The sequence below is a fragment of the Myotis lucifugus genome, unplaced genomic scaffold (assembly GCF_000147115.1).
Source record: "Myotis lucifugus unplaced genomic scaffold, Myoluc2.0 scaffold_8, whole genome shotgun sequence".
In the NCBI taxonomy this organism is placed as follows: domain Eukaryota; kingdom Metazoa; phylum Chordata; class Mammalia; order Chiroptera; family Vespertilionidae; genus Myotis; species Myotis lucifugus.
In genome coordinates this window covers 9716314-9734241 of record NW_005871056.1, presented here as the reverse complement: position 1 = coordinate 9734241, position 17928 = coordinate 9716314, and positions in this window count along the sequence as shown.

Genomic DNA, 17928 nt, shown 5'->3' with positions numbered 1-17928 from the left:
TTTTGGATTTTGTTTTAATGAAATCAATACATATATGATGTTGTGTGTGTGTGTGTGTGTGTGTGTGTGTGTGTTTAAGTCAACTCAATACAGAAAAGTGTGGAGAAGGGTGAAAAATTAGAGATCCCATCAAAAGATATGGGAGTGATTGCTAACATCTTGAGAAAACACCTCTTCCAGAACTTTTATGAACAAAAGCACATAATCACAGGTAAGCAGATCAAACATCAAAAGGCTTTTCCTTTACAAGTTGCTCCGTAACAATTATTTTTACTCAGAAATAGAAAATGCAGATCCCAATCTTCATTCTCAACACTGCATGGTATGCCGAGGTACAAATTTCTATGATCTACTCAACCAATTTCTGACTATATAAATCTTTTTGTTTACTATTGTATCACTGAATATATATAATTTTTTTAATTGTTTGGGGCACTTCTTTGATTTTCTCTTTAAGCAGTTATTCTCAGAAGTAGAGAATTAATCAAAGATCCAAGGCTGATTCTTTCTTTTCTTTTTCTTTTATTGCTATAACAATCTGGTGAACAGCCAACTAAACAAAAACATCCTCAAAATGACCGGAGGAAATTTTCTTTCATTCCTTGGGTTTTCTTCTCGGCAGGGTTCTTCATCCATCCCTTATCTTCTACATATTGCTAGCTTTCATACTTGTGATATGTTCATCTTTATTTTGCTCACTAGAATGTAGGTAGCTCTGAAAAAACTTTTCTTATGGACTCTTACCTACTGTAACCTAAACATACTTGTCTTCTCCAAGCCCTGGAAGTTGGAGTAATGGAAGTCTTTCCAATTTTTTATATCCTGAGGGTGCAGAAGGGAGGAGAAGTATAAGTCATGTGAAGCCTGGAGGACTTGGGCTCTCTCTACTGGAATGTAATTCAGCCACAGGCAGCTCCCACAGGTGTTAAAACAATGCCCACATTCAGAAAGGAGCCCAAGGAATGGTGAGTCCTATTGCCAATGAGACCTTTCTAAGGTAGTTAGAAGCTTCTGCTTGAGGCATTTTTGTTTTGTGTGTTTAAATTTAAAAAATATATATCTGCTTATTATCTCAGTCTAGTGTTGCCAGATTTAACAAAAACAATAATACACTAAATGCTTGATTTTGAGGACCTCAATTTAATGGACTTCAGATTCAACAGACAGATTTTCCGATTGTTATGTCATATGTGAAAATTAACACCTGCTAATTTTAAAATGCTTTTAACCAAGATTTGCTTATAATTAAACTAAAAGTTATTTTTTGTTATTAATTCACTGTTATGTTTAACAAATTTTAGCGAATAGACCATATGTTAGAAAAAAACACTGTAGTTATTTCACCAACATAAATAAATATTACATATTAACAACTATAGTCTACATACTTAAATCCAAGAGTCAGCACTCGTAAACAATGTTCAGCAAATGATTAGCACGTGATCACACTACATCTGGCGAGGTAATTGATTCTGTTGTCATGTGGCATGACTTTCTTCAGTTGTTTTAACAGGGTCCGGACAATGTTCGATGTGCGCTAAAGCCATGAGCATTTGTTTATGGTGACTGGCAAATGCAGGAGATTACTAGACCTATTCAGTACACATTTAAAATTACAGTAATATATACATATAAAACTTTTCTGTGAAATTAAACTTTTCATACATACTTAATTTTAATTACACTGAATAAAAACAGGTAAACTTAACTAATTTGTCAATTTGTTAACATACTGATTCAGAATACATACTATCCTATATAATAAAGAGCTAATATGCTAATTAGACTGGACAGCAGCAGAACGTCCTTCCAGAACAACCTTCCAAAGCAACCTTCCAGAACGACCTTCCAGAATGACCAGAGGGTGGGGGCCAGGGCTTCGAGGGCCTATCCTTGCACGAATTTCATGCATCGGGCCTCTAGTATTACATAACAGACTTTCAGCTTTAATGGACACTCTCTCACCTGAATTAGTCCGTATATCCAGGTTTTACTGTAATAGTAATAATAAAAATACCAGGACTCCCACATATGTAAAACTTTAGACAATAAAAAAAAGAATTAGTTATTACTAGAAAAAAAATACCAGGACTCCCAGCTAAATTTGAATTTCAGATAAACAACAAATAAATTTTAGCATAGATATTCCAAAATATTGCATGGGCATACACTAAAGAAGTATTCACTGTTCCTGAGAAAATTAATAATTCTCTGGTGTCTAATATCTGGTCCAAATTCACATCTCCTTGACTGTCCCCAAAATGACTTCTATAACTTTTTAAAAAGCAGGATTCCCATTAAGGATCAACACATTGTGTTTGGTTGTTATGTCTCTTTGGCCTCTTTTAATCTACAAAACCCTCATCCCTTTTCTTCAATGTTTTTATGACACTGACTTTGTAAAGAGTCCAGGCCAATTAAAAAATATATTTTTTATTAATTTCAGAAAGGAAGGGAGAGGGAGAGAGATAGAAATATCAGTGATGAGAGAAAATCATCGATCAGCTGCCTCCTGCACGCCCCCTACTAGGGATTGAGCCCAAAACCCAGGCATGTGCCCTTGACTAGAATTGAACCCAGAACCCTTGAGTCAGCAGGCTGACACTCTATCCTCTGAGCCAAACAGCTAGGGCCAGGCCAATTTTCTTGTAAAGTCTTCCACACTATGGAGATGTCTTGGTGTTTCCTAGTATGGCCTTTCAGTTATTCCTGTCTCTCTGTAGAAAAAAACATTTTCTGCATAAATGTTCTGGCTCTTTTAACAAGCCTCATTTGCTTTCAAACCAGTACTGCATGAGTAAGAAATAAGTTGAACCTACGCTTTTAAAATTTTTTAAATTTATTTTAATTTGTTTTTAATTACAGTTGACATACAGTATTATATTAGTTTCAGGTGTACAACATAGTGATTAGACATTTATATACGTCGTGAAGTGATCACCCCGATAATTCTAGTACCCATCTGACACCATCCATAGTTATTACAACATTATTGACTATTCTCTATGCTGTACTTTATATCTTCATGCCTATTTTTATAACTGGCAATTTGTACTTCTTAATCCCTTTCACCTCCAACTTAAAAAAAAAAAAAAAAAAACCCTGGCTGACTATACTAGCTGACAAGTGAGATGCTAACTTTGACAGTAGTATAATAACATCGGTGATAATAACCTAAAGATTTACCATCCCTGACTGCCTGCTGGGTTAGGGGAAGAGGCAAAGGGGCCCCAGTGAAGCCCAGCCCTCCATGACAGTGGCTCCAGGAGCTGTTAGGCAGAGTGGGGAGAGACCCTGCCCCCTGGCCTGCCAGCCAACCAGTGGCTGGCTGAGCCCTGGGGATCCGAGCGATGTGTGGGGTTATGTGAATTTCTTGGTAAATAAAGACTCTGAAGTGTGGAGAGGCAGCATGGTGCCTTAGCAGAGAGCAGAACAGGCACTCAGACATTCTCAGCCCAACCGCTCCGAACCACAGTGTGCCCCCTGAGCGCGTACAGCGGGGAGATGCCCCCGTGACCTCTGTGGTTACCAAAATGACCTTATGAAAGAGCTCAAGAAAGGACGAGGCACATGACAAGACACACAGACAACTCGAAGCCAATCCAGTTGGCCAACACAGGAACAAATTGAGAAATAAAGTAAATATTGGATTATAATCGTACAAATAATATAAATATCCATGATTTCATACTGATATAAATTTTTACTTGCATAAACAAGTGGGGAGGAAAGGACAGCTCTTCTTTACAGAAGAATTCCAATCCATAAATGTAGACGAAATGAGAAATATAAAAGAAAAAATCACCACTAGGCCAACATCACAGTAACAATTATTGCAGGCAAAATCTGCCAGTGGATGCTCAAATTGGTGCGAGAAAGTTTGAGGAGAAAGAGAATATTTGCATAGTCTCAAAGTGTCTCTTTCAAGGTAGTTATTAATTTTAAAGGGAAAAGAGCAACTTTACAGTAAAGAAACCCAGCCAACACCACCTTAAACAAGTGATCAAGGTTAATTATCACCAATAATAAGACATATTGACATCAAGTCCCCCCGGATATAGATGCTGAGAAGGTCACAGCACTCTGTGGTATTCCTGCCAAAAATCCACAACTCAATCTAATAGTGAGCCACAGCCAACAAAACCCAACTGACGGACATTCTACAAGGTATCTAACCAGAATTCTTTAAGAGTAGCAAGGTCACCAAAGATGAGGAAAGACTGAGGGAGTGTCGCCAATTGGAGGAGACTGAGGCAATTAACGGCAGCCTGAGTGCCACAGTAGTGGAAGAACTGGTAAAATTCAAATTAGGCCTGTAGTTTAATTCATTAATAGCATTAATAGTAACATTCATAGCATCCATGTTAATTTCATGGTTTGGATCACTATGAGTATGTCAGATGTTAACATGAATCTCCAGGGAAGCTGGAAAATAGACACCTGCTTGGCAACTTTTCTGTAAGTCAAAATTCATTTCAAAAGAAAACGTTTTTAGAAATATAGGTTCATGTGTATGTGAAGTAGAAAGTCCCCTGGCACTATGGTCTGAGGGACACAGGTGGAACACCCTGCCTTCAACATGTTCCTCTCCGGCCTGTCAAGATGTATAAAATCCCACCATTCAAGATGCATTACTTTCAACTAAGGCTTTGTGCTCCTATAGGTCCAAATAGCATGCCACAGCTGTTTACCGAGCCCTCTTACGTTCAGGCACCTGCTAGGTATTAGGAATAAGTCATGAAGAAGACCAACAAGACTTCTGGCCCCTGGAACATATGTTCAGCCATTAGCATCTTCATATGAATTTGCTGGTTTTCTCCATTTCCTGCAGCAGCCACGAATCAAAGTATGAGGAGGGCAAATTTGCATAAGTAAAAGAAAGGAGGATAGCATGGTGCAGGTGCCATTTGGAGAAGGTAGGCCTGCATAGGGGCTTCTAGAAGTTCAAAAATCTGAGCATGGCACTGAGACAACAGGATGGGGTTTTGGGGGGGCAATACAGGCCCCTCTCTGGGTGTGAAGCCAGCTAAGAGTTGAAGACACATGAGGACTGAATGAATCTGAAACAATAATCATAGCCAACACCTGTATAACGGTGCGAGGCAGGCACAGGTATTTTATTGTGCTTCTCTGTATTACACTTCACAGGTGTTGTTGTTTTTTTACAAATTGAGGGCAACACCCTCTGCCTTAAAAACAATCTCAACTGGAGGCTGGCTTTATTACAGTGCTCAGGAGCGGAACCGGCAGGGTCTCCCAGGATGCCTGCGCTGTCCTCATGAATTTATATGATGGCTCAGTTGACCCTCACCACACCCCTGTGAGGTAAGGTACTATTATTATTATTCTCTTTGACAGATGAAGAGGCTGAGGCACGGAAAGTTTCAGAAACTTGCCGAAGGTCTCCTAGCTGGGATGTGGTGGAGCCGGGCCAGGGACCCGGGCAGCTGGGCTCCTGAGCCTGTGCCCCTAACACCCACCTCCCAGAGCGAAGGGAGAGCACCTTGGCGCAGGGAAGAAGAAGAGTGCCACCGAGCCAGGGCCAATGCCATCGCTGGCTCTAAACAAACAAAACCCCGAGGCTTGTGCCTACGATGTGTGAGGCACAACACCCAGTGCTTTCCAAGTGTTAGACATGCAAAAGCCATACTTCCGAGGGACTGTTTTTCTCACTTTGCAGATGAGGAAACTGAGGCTTAGAGAGGGTAATTATTGTGCCCCAGGTAACATAATTCTGGTAAAGGTGACGCCAGGATTGAGCTGACTTGTGGAAAGCTTTAGACTTGGCTCATCAGTTTCACCCTTGGTCTAGCACTAGAGAAGGTCTCTCCCTCTCTCCCTTCCGCCCTCCCTCCTTCTCCCGCAGTCAAGTTAAGGATTTAATATATAATATATGTCTTGAGCAGGGCATTTTGCTGCACCGAGCTTTAAACAGTGCGCATTTAAATACATTTAATCCAATGAATAGCTCAAGGAAATTCATCTCCGCAGGGGAAGGGCAGGCTCAGGTTTCCCAGCACATCATCATGCATCGGAATCAGCTGGGAAATGCTTTTCACACTCGGCAGTAGGTTGAGAAAGAACGATTCACTTAAAGGCTTTTAGAGCTGACTCCTGGTGCTAACCAGCAAAAATGCTGCCACTGAGAAGAACGAAGGCACCGCCTAGTGGTTGAAGGTATTTATGCAAGGAGGGACTATGGCTACCAACTCGGGCAGGCAACATACCTGGCTGGGTTTTATGGAGAGAGTGCCCTGTAAATGTGTGTTGTGTGTGCACTATACATATATTTCTACATAACCCAGGGAATGACCTCTCTTGCCTTTCCCTTTACCTAGGAATCCTTTCCTAATTTCAGAATCTGGAAGCTTCCAGATGGCTTCCTAGAGCAAGAGCTCAATCAAATCACATGAAAACACCAGACAGGTCTGTAATAAGGAACAGTCACTAAAACAACTGATCTTTGGCCATGACAAGGTCATGAAAAGGCAAGGAAAGACTAAGGAACAATTGGAGCCGGTCAGAGAACAGGGAGAAATGACAGCTAAATACAGTGTGGGTTCCTGAATGGGATCCTGGAACAACAAAAAAAAGGACATTAATGGGAAAACTGGTGACGTTTGAATGGGACTTGAATTTGGTGAATGGTATTACAACAATGTTAACTTCATGATTCTGATAATTGTGCTATGTTTATACAAGATGTTTACAATCGGGAGCATATAGGTGAAGGATATATGGAAACTCCACTATTTTGCAGTTTTCCTATAAGGCTGAAAGTAGTTCAAAATAAAAAAAAAAGTTAAGTAAAAAATTACTTGCTTAAACTTCTAGGACAGTAGTTCACAATGAATGCAAGTTGTTTTACAAATAGTAAAATACATTCTTTGAACAACGTGCTGATCATTTTAATTAAACCTTTTCTTTTAAGGTAATTGTAAATTCACATGCAGTTGTAAGAAAGATGACATAGATCTCATGAGCCCTTTGCCAGTTTTTCCCAATGGTAACATCTTGTAAAACAATAATGCAATATCACAACTAGGATATGAGCATTGATACAGTCAACATACAGAACTTCACCACAGTGATCCCTAAGGGAGCCCCTTGTAGCCACACCCACTTCCCTCTCCCCCAGGATCTCCTTAATCCCTGGCAACTACTAATCTCTTCTCCACATCTAAAATCTTGTCATTTCATCCATAAGTATGTAACCTTGAGAAACTGGCTTTTTTTATTCACTCAGCAGCGTTCTCTGGAGAATCGTCCAGGTTGTCACCTGTATCAATAGTTCATCCTTTTTTTATTGCTGAACAGCATTCATGGTGTGGATGTGCCACAGACTGTTCAACCACTTATCTGTTGAAGGACATCTGAATGGTTCCCAGTTTTTGGTTATTATAAACAAAACTGCTATAAACATTTGTATACGAGTCTTTGTGTGAACATACTTTGGTTTCTCTGGGATAGAGCCTAGAAATACAAAGGCTAAGATGTATGGTAGATGCATGTATAGTTTTTAAAGAAATTAACAAACATGTTTCCTGAGTGGCCTTCCTCTTTGCTAATGCAGGCATTTAGTGCTATAAATTTCCTGTCGGCCCTCCTTTAGCTGAGACCCACATATTTTGATATGTTTTCTTTTCATTTTCATTCCATTCAATGTATTTTTTTTTAATTTCCCTTGAGACGTCCTCTATGACCTTTTGATTATTTAGATGTATATTATTCAGTTTTCAAGTGTTTGGGAATTTCCTTCTTATTGATTTGTGGTTTGATGCCACTGTTGTCAGAGAATACATTCAGTATTATTTCAAATTCTTTTACATTTTTTTCTTTAAAATTTTTGTTCTGTGGCCAAAGCTATAGTCAATATTGGTATATATCCTGTGGGCCTTTGGTAATAATGTGTGATCTGGTTTTGGTTCATGGAATAGTCTAAGTGTTGACTAGATCCTGCTTGTTGTTGGTGGTGTTGACTTCACAGAGTTCTTCTGTGTCCTTGCTGATTTTCTCTAGTTGTTTTATCAACTGTTGAGAAAGTGGGAATGAAGTCTTCAACTACAATTGTGGATTTGTCTAATTCTTTCAGTTCTATCAGTTTTTGCTTCACATGGTTTGTGGCTCTATTGTTTGGCACATACACATTTCGGATTGCTGAGTCTTTTTGATGGATTGATCCTATTATCATTATAGAATGTTCCTCTCTGCCTCTGGAAATTTTCTTTGCTCTGAAGTCTATTTTATCTGATATTATATAGCTATTTCTGCCTTCTTTTGACTAATGTTTATATGATATATCTTATTTTATTCTCTTACTTTTAATCTGCTTATCCTATATAATAAAAGCCTAATATGCTAAGTGTCCAGTCAACCGGTAGACCATTCAACCAATCAAAGCGTAATCCTATATAATGAAGAGCTAATATGCTAATTAGACCAAACAGCAGAACAACTATCCGGATGACCTTCCGGATGAAGCTGGAGCTGCGAGGGCCAAGAAAGACCCTTGCACAAATTTCATGCATCAGGCCTCTAGTATGCTAATAATATGCTAAGGCCGCTCAACTGCTTGATGCACTGACTACCAGGGGGCAGACACTCCAAATGGTAGGTTAGCTTGCTGCTGGGGTCCAGAGGATTGGAACTGAGCGAGACAGACCGGACATGCCCTGGAGCCCTCCCACGGCCCCTCCCCGGCTGGCCAACCTCCCATGTCTCTCCCCAGCCCCAATCGTACACCGGTGGGGTCCCTCAGCCTGGCCTGCGCCCTCTCACAATCCGGGACCCCTCAGGGGATGTTGGAGAGCCGGTTTTGGCCTGATCCCACAGGCCAGGCCGAGGGACCACACTGGTCCATTAATTCGTGCACCAGGCCTCTAGTATCATTATATTTGACATGAGTTTCTTGTTGATAGCATATTACTGGGTCAGTTTTTAATCTACTCTGCCAATCCTTGTCTTTTAATTAGTATATTTAGACAATTTATATTTAATAAAGTTATTGATCTATCAAGACGTAAGTTTTCCATATTATTTTTTGTTTTCTGTTTGTTCTGTTTTCAGTTCTGTCTCCTTTTCCTGTCTTCCTGTTGGTTATCTCAACTTTTTAAAGAATTTCATTTTGATTTATTTATAGTGTATTTTATTTTTTTATTTTTTTATTTTTTTTTAGATCTTAAGCTGGGGCCAGGTGGGCGCCATCCTCTCTGATGGAGAGGCAGCAAAAGTGGCTGAGCCACACAGCAGGTTTATTTTAAAGGCCTAGATTTACATATCTAGTTCCGCCCCTGCCTGATTAACATGTCCAGCCTTATTGGGGAAGCATGTTCCCAGGGTGTGGCTGCCTATACTCTGAGTTCAGCTGATAATAATAAGAAAATGCCTAGGTGCCTCCCAGGCGGCCCTCTACATCTCCCCCGTTTTTGTTTTTTAAGCTACTATAATAAAAGTAAAATTTTAAACATTAATAGTAGGGCTCTAGAATTAAAACAATTGTAAACAATGCAAATGCAAAAACTAAACTACATACATGTTATCATTTTCAAAATTTGAACGTTAAGAACAAAACTGGCTATTAAATATTAACAAAACAATGCCAATGCAAAACAACAATATGAGAAATCAGAACTATGGACATATTAACATTTTTTCTACTAAATGAAAAGAAAAGTCTCTTTTGCTGCTGATGTATATTTACTCAGAGTCCTTGGACTTGGCCGTGCAAGACTTTGCAGAAGACTGGCATCTAACAGATGCTAGCATGAGCAGGAACATGGTTGAAGAAGTAGCTTCAACTTCTTGCTTTTCCACAATCTGTTGCGCTTCAGTCACTAACTTCTTCAGATGACTCCATATTGGCACAATAGTCCCTTGTGTCTTTCAGTTTTCTTCTTCTTCCCCTTTGCTATCATTAGGGCAGTACTTATTCCTTGAGAGAATGGACACAGGAGCTTGTCTGAGTCCATTGTGGTGACGGATGTAACACTCTGGCACCCTAATTGGCTGCATTACTCCTTCTCCCTTGCTCTTGGTCCTGGGAAACCTGCAGCAATGGACAGGTACTGGCTGCTATCATGACAAGGCGTCCTCACCATCTCCATCTTTGAACTGTCTCTCCTGTCTTTGTGGCTGGAGCAATCTGATCAGTTGGGATCTGTTGTTGCAGGAATCCACATGGTCTGGGAGCTGTTCTTCTGAAATATACAAACATATTCTCGACCTTCAATCTGTCGTGTGCACACTTCTAGGAGCGACACCCTCGCTTTCTTCTCTTGCCTCCTTACTCAATCCCTGTTCGGTGCGCCAAATGTGGTGGGCTGTTCCTGTTTCCCGCGACCCGCACGGGAAAACGACAGGTTCTTGAGCGGAGGAGCAGAACTGAGGAGCTCCTGGACCAAGGGAATATCGCCTGTGGTCAACGCTTTCTTAAACGTTTCATTGTTGTCTTCAGTGGGTAACGGTCCTTTTAATTTCTCGGCGCGGAGAAGAAACAGCCTCCCCTGCTACTGAGAGGCCCGGTCGAGATACCCAATCTCCCAGCCGTCATCCTCGCTCTCGCTACTCTCGCCTCCACCAGCCACCGCCAGGCCACGGAACACTCTGGAGGCCTTGTCCGCCGCCATGGCCGCCGGCCCCTCCCTATAGTGTATTTTAGTATATCTCTTTGTATAGCTTTTTAGTGGTTGGGTTAGCTATTACACTATATGTACATAACATCACAGTCTATTGATATCATTATCTTACCAGTTCAAAGGAAGTACAGAAACCTTATCTCCCTTTACATATTTTTATCCTCACCCACCTACAATATAATTGTCTTAAATAGTTCCTCCACATTTAGAACCACATCAGACAGTGGTATAATTTTTGCTTTAATTATCAAACATAATACAGAAAACTTAAGCGGAAAGGGAAAGTCTATTGTATTTACCCATAATTTTGCTTACCACATTCTTTTTTCTTAATGCTTCAAGTTTTCTTCTCTTGTCATTTCCTTTCTGTTTAGAAATGTGGAATAGCTAGTCAGTGTTTAAAGTAGATGACAATAAGGAGAAGGCTGAGAATGGCTGTTGGGTCCACCATCCTGCAGGTTTGCCGGACCCATGACTGTTAACCAGGGCCTCTTCCCTATACAGTCTGACCCAAAACTCCAGGAAATCGTCTTCATTTTTATAAGGCATATTCACTATGCTTCCATAACAATCAATGAGTTTAAAGAAAATTAAACTTAACATCTACTTCATAGCTGGGAATCTGTGAAAGATATAATATTCAATATATGGGATGAGAGATTTTTTTTGAATCCTCACTTGAGGCTATGTTTTTATTGATTTTAGGGAGAAGAAGAGAGAGAGAAACATCGATGTGAGAGAGAAGCATTGATTGGTTGCCTCCTGTATCTGCCCACAACCTTTTGGTGTATGGGACAATATTCCAGTCAGCTGAGCCATGAGGCCAGAGCAGAATGAGAGAATTTTTATATTTAAGCAAATGAATTTAAATAGGTTTTTTTTAAGCATGATATCATGGACACTATTAAGAGATAATAACCTATATTAGTCAGGGTTTTTCATGAAACAAAACCATTATAGAGAGATTTGTTAGGAGGAATTGGCTCATGTAATAACGGAGGCTGAGAAGTCTTATGACCTGCTGTCTGCAGGCTGGAGACCCAGGAAAGCCAGTGGTGTCATCCAATCCGAGTCCAAAGGCCTGAGAACCAGGGGAGCCGGTGGTCTACAGTAAGTCTCACTCTGAGGGCAGAAGATCAATGTCGCAGCTCAGTCAGGCAGAGAGCAAATTCTCCCTTCTTCCACCTTTTTTTTTTTTTCCTATTCATGATGCTCACCCACATTGGGAAGGGCAACCTGCCTCATTCAGTCCAATTCAAATGCTAATCTCATTTGGAACACCATCACAGGCACCCCTAGAAATAATGTTTAGATAAAAAGCTAGGGGCACCCCATCATCCCATCAAGGTGACACATAAAATTGACCATCACGGTACCCAATACCCTGAAAATTACAGGAACTCTAACAGTCACATGCAAAGATGAACTGACCACATTCTTTGTTAACTTCAACTAATCTGTTGGCAGGCCGGTGTGTTCTCTGGCCTGCCTAGAGTCAAGTTGCGGGTAGGGAGAAAGAGAGACACACGCCGCCAACCATGGCCAGGCCTATGTGCCTTGTTTGCCTGTGTTTTCCTTCAGTCACCTGGCATCCAGAGTAGTCAAGCTCAGGTAATTTGACCAAAAAAAAAAAAAAAAAAATCTTCCACTCCACGTGGTTATTAATTGCTCAGGGAGTGAGGCCCAGTAGAAATAGCAGGCAGACGTGAAATTCCAAATGTTGGTGAAAACTGTATTTAACCTTTCCTAAAGGAACATTAAAGATGCTCTAATACTTTGGTTGGGGGAACCCCAATGGGTGAAAAAAGAAACAGCAATTGCTGACAGAGTCACTTTCCACCGAAGGAACCGAGCCAGAATCAATCTCTAATAGGAGGGAAGGGTAACGAGAGTGCATTGTGCATTACAGTCACATTCTACATCGCATTCTACATCTCCGAACGCTTCTCCAGGCAGACTGTAAATGACCCTGACCTTAAAGAAATGTGCACACTAAGGCTTTGGTTTTTATGAACATTGCACCTGGACACTCTGACCTGGCTTTAGATAAAATAAGAAATGAGCCAAGAAACCAGCTGAGCCACACAGAGCCAAGGGTCAGGCCTTGTTTGATTATTGATTTTGACTGTTTTCGTACCACCCATCTATCCAGACAGAAAATAGTATTATTTCCATAAAGGACAACCAAACCCCAGGCCCATGGGAATGGTTATTTGCTCTCCGAAACTTGCTTTGGCTATGATTAACATCAAGGTAAATTTGTGGCTTTCCTTCAGGTTTCAAAATGCCAGTTGAGAGCACCGCACCACCTTTTGTTTGTGGGCAGGCTAGTGGAGACTGTGCTAGGCAGGGCTCTTCACTGAAAACAGCAGACAGCACCTCCAGGTATGATCAGAAGCATATTAGCTGGGGAACAAGCCAGGCCCTGATCCCACACAGCATCACGGGCACTGCAGGCACCACGGGGATCACTGCCCCGGGACCCTCTCCATTGGCACTACTGCTCTCCATGCCCTGGACATGCCCTCTGTGCTACTGGACTCCACTGCAGGTTATCACCAGCTGCCCTGCCTCTCGAGTTCAGTTCAAACAGCAGCACCTCACAGGCTGTACTGAGGCCATATGGCCATGCGTAAACGCAGCTGCCAGGGGACAGGGAGTTTTTTCCCATATAGGGAAGGTATACTGATATACTGGGCAGCCAAAAACAACACCACCCACTGTAGATGAATTAGAAAAAAAAAATAGCTACCCCTATTACATGGGTAGTGATAATACATATGTGTGTGTGTGTGTGTGTGTGTGTGTGTGTCAATTAACAAATATGTGTAACAGTAGGTTTGGGTGTCCTGATGAAGACCTTATTTTCAGCTCCTCAGTAATAGGAGACTAGCTACACATCTTTACATGGGATCTGCACTGGCTCCTCTTCCAGCCAGCCCGGCTACAGTGACTTCTTCCAGCTCCCTGCCCTACACCCCTCCAGCCCACTTCTTTCTGGCCCTTTTATTAAACATTGACTGCTGAGCTAGGCACTCTAGTGAGATACAATATAGAAATAAGGGAAGAGAACTAACATTTATTGAGTGCTCATTGATTATTGGGTGTTCTGGGAGCCTAGTTAACATTATCCTTAAAACAGGCAGTGCTGTTACTTTACAACAGTGATCTGGGTTCGAGGCCCAGCTCTACCACATATTGTGACCTTGACCAAGTGACTTAACATTGGTGACCACCAGCTTTCTCTTCTGTAAAATGTAAATACTTCAGGGTTGTTGGATGAAGCACCAAACTCTGTGACCACAGCTAACTGTTGTTACAATTGGTGTCAGCTGAAATCCAGCCTACTCTAAGTGTTTCCTCCTCCAAGAAGCCTTCCTCAATCTTCTAAAGGATGGTGTCCCACCCTTCTCCTTTTGTCTTTGGTTTTCACCTTCTTCCTAGAGCTCAACACTGGCAGTATTGCAAAGCAGGAGTCTTCATTGTATTCTCAGAAGCACCTAAAAATTTCTTGCACACAGTAGGTTTTCTATAAAGTCACTGAATGGAAATAGCTAAATGGGCTAACTACCCATTTAGCACCTTACATTTGCTAGCTAGTTGTCTAAATTGCCCTTCCTCAACAAAGAAGACAATATTTTATATTTAAAATAGAGTTCACACAAGCAAGGTTTGGGTTATACATTTAACATATTATACAAAAATCATGACAAAATAAGCCTTAAAACATTCTTAAGGAAGGAGCCATGCTGGAGACTTTTACTACCTTTCGGTAAATCCAACACAGCCCCTTTCCCTTTAATTATTGATTCCTGGGTTGATACTAGATGACACAGATGGATTGCACTTAAAGGCATGTGATAGGAAAATCACCTCTTTTTAAACCCCAGAATCTCATTCAGTGAGGGAGCAGGATCTCATTATTGATGGCACAAAGGAAATGAGGTGTTTTGGAGGAACAGCAGATTCACTTCTACTTTGTGTTCATTCCATGAGAAGGAAAAAGGCACTTTTAATACTATTTAAACAATTTCTTTATTTCTGAGCTCAATTCACTGAATTTGTGTAAATTTAAATATATGATGTGATTCTACTATGCAGTCACTGGTTCACTGGTGAATCCCACTCAGGGTTGTGTCGTACACACTAGCTTTTCAGCAAATAGCAAATGTGAGTGCTAAGGGAGCAGACAAGGGGAATATATTTGATCTGTGGAAAATGTTCTAAAGAGGCATTAAGAGCCCTCTTCCCTGTAATCTTGACTATTGGAAGATTTGGCTCAATTTCTGGTCTTTCTGGCTTTTCCCCTAATGCCAAATGCAAGACTGATATTCCTCCTTATTCAGGGCTCTTAAACGGCTGTGTGCAGCTCGCATATCTCTATGGTATCCTGCAAATGCTTTCTTACTGCCATTGGCCCAGCTCCCTATGGGAACATGGCCTTCCATGTCCAGGGCCCAGGAGGGGGGGCCTCTTGTGTAAGCACTGCTGACACCTGTAGGGTGACCACTGCACTCTGTCCCTCATTCTTCACTTGTTTGGCCATGTGGCTATAGGCCACTAAAACCTGTAGCTACTCCCTGGCTCTTTTTGCTGCAATTGGAATTTGTAGTTCATCCAAACTTCTTGGGGGTTTTGGTGGTGGTGGTTTTTTTATTTTTAAACATGCAAAATAATTTCATGCCCTAGCCATTTTGGCTCAGTGGATAGAGCATTGGCCTGTGGACCAAAGGGACCTAGGTTTGATTCTGGTCAAGGGCATGTACCTTGGTTATAGGCTCCTCCACAGCCCGGGCCCTGGTCAGAGCTCATACAGAAGGCAACCAATCAATGTGTCTCTCTCACATCGATGTTTCTCTCTGTCTTTCCCTCTCTCTTCTACTCTCTCTAAAAATCAATAGAAAACTATCCCCAGGCAAGAATTAAAAAGAAACAAAATACTTTCATAAAGTCTCTTCAAAGAGTAATCACTGTGGATATGTTTGTGAGGACAATTTTTTTTATTATTATTATATTATCACTACAGGCCCGGTGCACAAATTCGTGCACCAGTGGGGTCCCTTGGCATGGCCTGCGGGATTGGGCTGAAACTGGCTCTCCAACATCCCCTGGGGAGTCCTGGATTGCAAGAGGGTGCAGGCCAGGCTGAGGGACCCCACCGGTGCATGATCAGGGCCGGGGAGGGACAGGGGAGGTTGGCCATCTGGGGAGGGACCGCAGGAGGGCTCCAGGGAGTGTCTGTCCTATCTCACTCAGTCCCAATTGGCCGGACCCCAGCAGCAGGTTAACCTACTGGTCAGAGCATCTGCCCCCTGGTGGTCAGTGCATGTCATAGGGAGCGGTTGAGTGCCCTTAGCATATCATTAGCATATTACACTTTGATTGGTTGAACGGACAACTGGATGACTGGACACTTAGCATATTAGGCTTTTATTATATAGGATAATAAGCTCAGCACTTTTAGGATAGAAATAGTGTCTTTATCTAGTTCTAGAATTCTACATGATTCATAGCACATAATAGATAATCAGGAAATGTTAATGAACTTAATTGCATTGTCTACATCATAGGCTTAGTGCTTGGGTTTTTAACATGAATTCCATGAAGTCTGAAAATTGTATGGAAGAGTATGTGCATATGTACCTTTTTTACCTGGGGGAAAAGATCCTGCTCTGATCTTGGAATACTAGTGACTGCTGTGAACCTTCCGTCATATTCTGCCTCAGGTGTGGGAGGCAGCCGTGGTGGAGAGAATGGAGGGAGAACTTGAGACAGATGATTGGACAGAGGCTGTTGGGGAGTCAAGGCTGAGAGATGCTGGGAGAAAATAGGCATAGGAGAAAAATAGGCGGAAAAAAGGTTGGGAAAATTCTTGCCAAATATGTCAAAATGTTATCCTACTATATCACCCATGGACAGGTTCAATTTTCAGGGGCACTGAGACGTCTGTCTCACCTCCTATAAAAAAATGTAACTTTGGTGTTCTGTTGTGCAGCTCCTTGCCAATTTAGCCTAGGCCTCTTTTTTTAATTCTAAATCAGAATACTTCATCACCATGATTGTCTTTCACGCTCAGAATGCTTTTATTAAGACCCAGTTATAAATTCCCTACAGGCTTCTGGTTTCTGGTAACAGCAAGCTAGGTTGTTCAGATCAACACACTTGTTAAAAACAACAAAAATACTGCTAAAATAGATGTTTTAAAATCCCCCTACCTTAAGATGATCAAAGATCTGAAAGCACAATAAAGAATTTCCTGGTCACTATCTGGATGAGAGAGCCTGCTACCAAAATGGTAAGAAGACTATTGGATGATTAAAACCCCAGGGGCATCTGTCAATACTGTTGTGGCCACTAGGGGCTAGATGGGCACCAGACAGGGGCCCACTGAAAATGATGTCTTCCCCAGGTTAATGTACATGTAGATTAATGATAAACCAGATCTAAATCTGCCTCCCTTACCCTGCAATCTCAGGAGACTGCAGGAAGGCCTGCCTTGGCAGTGAGCAAGGCAGGAGAATTAAAAAGAAAAGGAACAAAAGCCTTTGAGAAGTTGTGGCCACAGACCACCCCCTTGTGGGTTTGTATTGTGGGTACACTCAGCCTGAATTACGCTATGAATTTGGTGCAACAGGATCTCAGTTGTCATTACTCCAAAGTTCTTGGCAAAACCCAAAAAAAGCCTCTCTGGAGGGGGGCACATCCAAACTAGGCTTAGGAGTACCCCCATAAATAATTTCAGAACAGTGACCAGTCCTTGCATCAAAGATAACCAAGTATCGAAGGAACAAGAACCAGCAAAACAGCAGAAATAGACCCAAATGGACGTCAGCTATTAGACCCAAGTTTAAAAGTAATTATGCTTGTATGTTTATATGTTTATGGGAATAAATGACAACCTTGAAAATAACTATAAGGAGACTACAAAAAGTTACATGCCATATCTGAAAAGGAGCTAAACTAAAAATAAAGAAAAGATCATTGAGATTAAAAACAATCAGCCTTAGCCGGTTTGGCTCAGTGGATAGAGCATCAGCCCTCGGAATGAAGGGTCCTGGGTTCCATTCTAGTCAAGGGCATGTACCTTGGTTGCAGGCTCGATCACCCAGCCCTGGTCAGGATGTGTGTGGGAAGCAACCAATCGATATTTTTCTCTTTCTGTCTCTCCCTTCCACTCTCTCTCTCAAAAAAAAATCATAGAAAAATAACCTCAGGTGAAGAGTAAAAACAAACAAACAAACAAAAACCCCTCAACAATCATATTTGTAACTATTGACCCTATAAGGGAGAAATA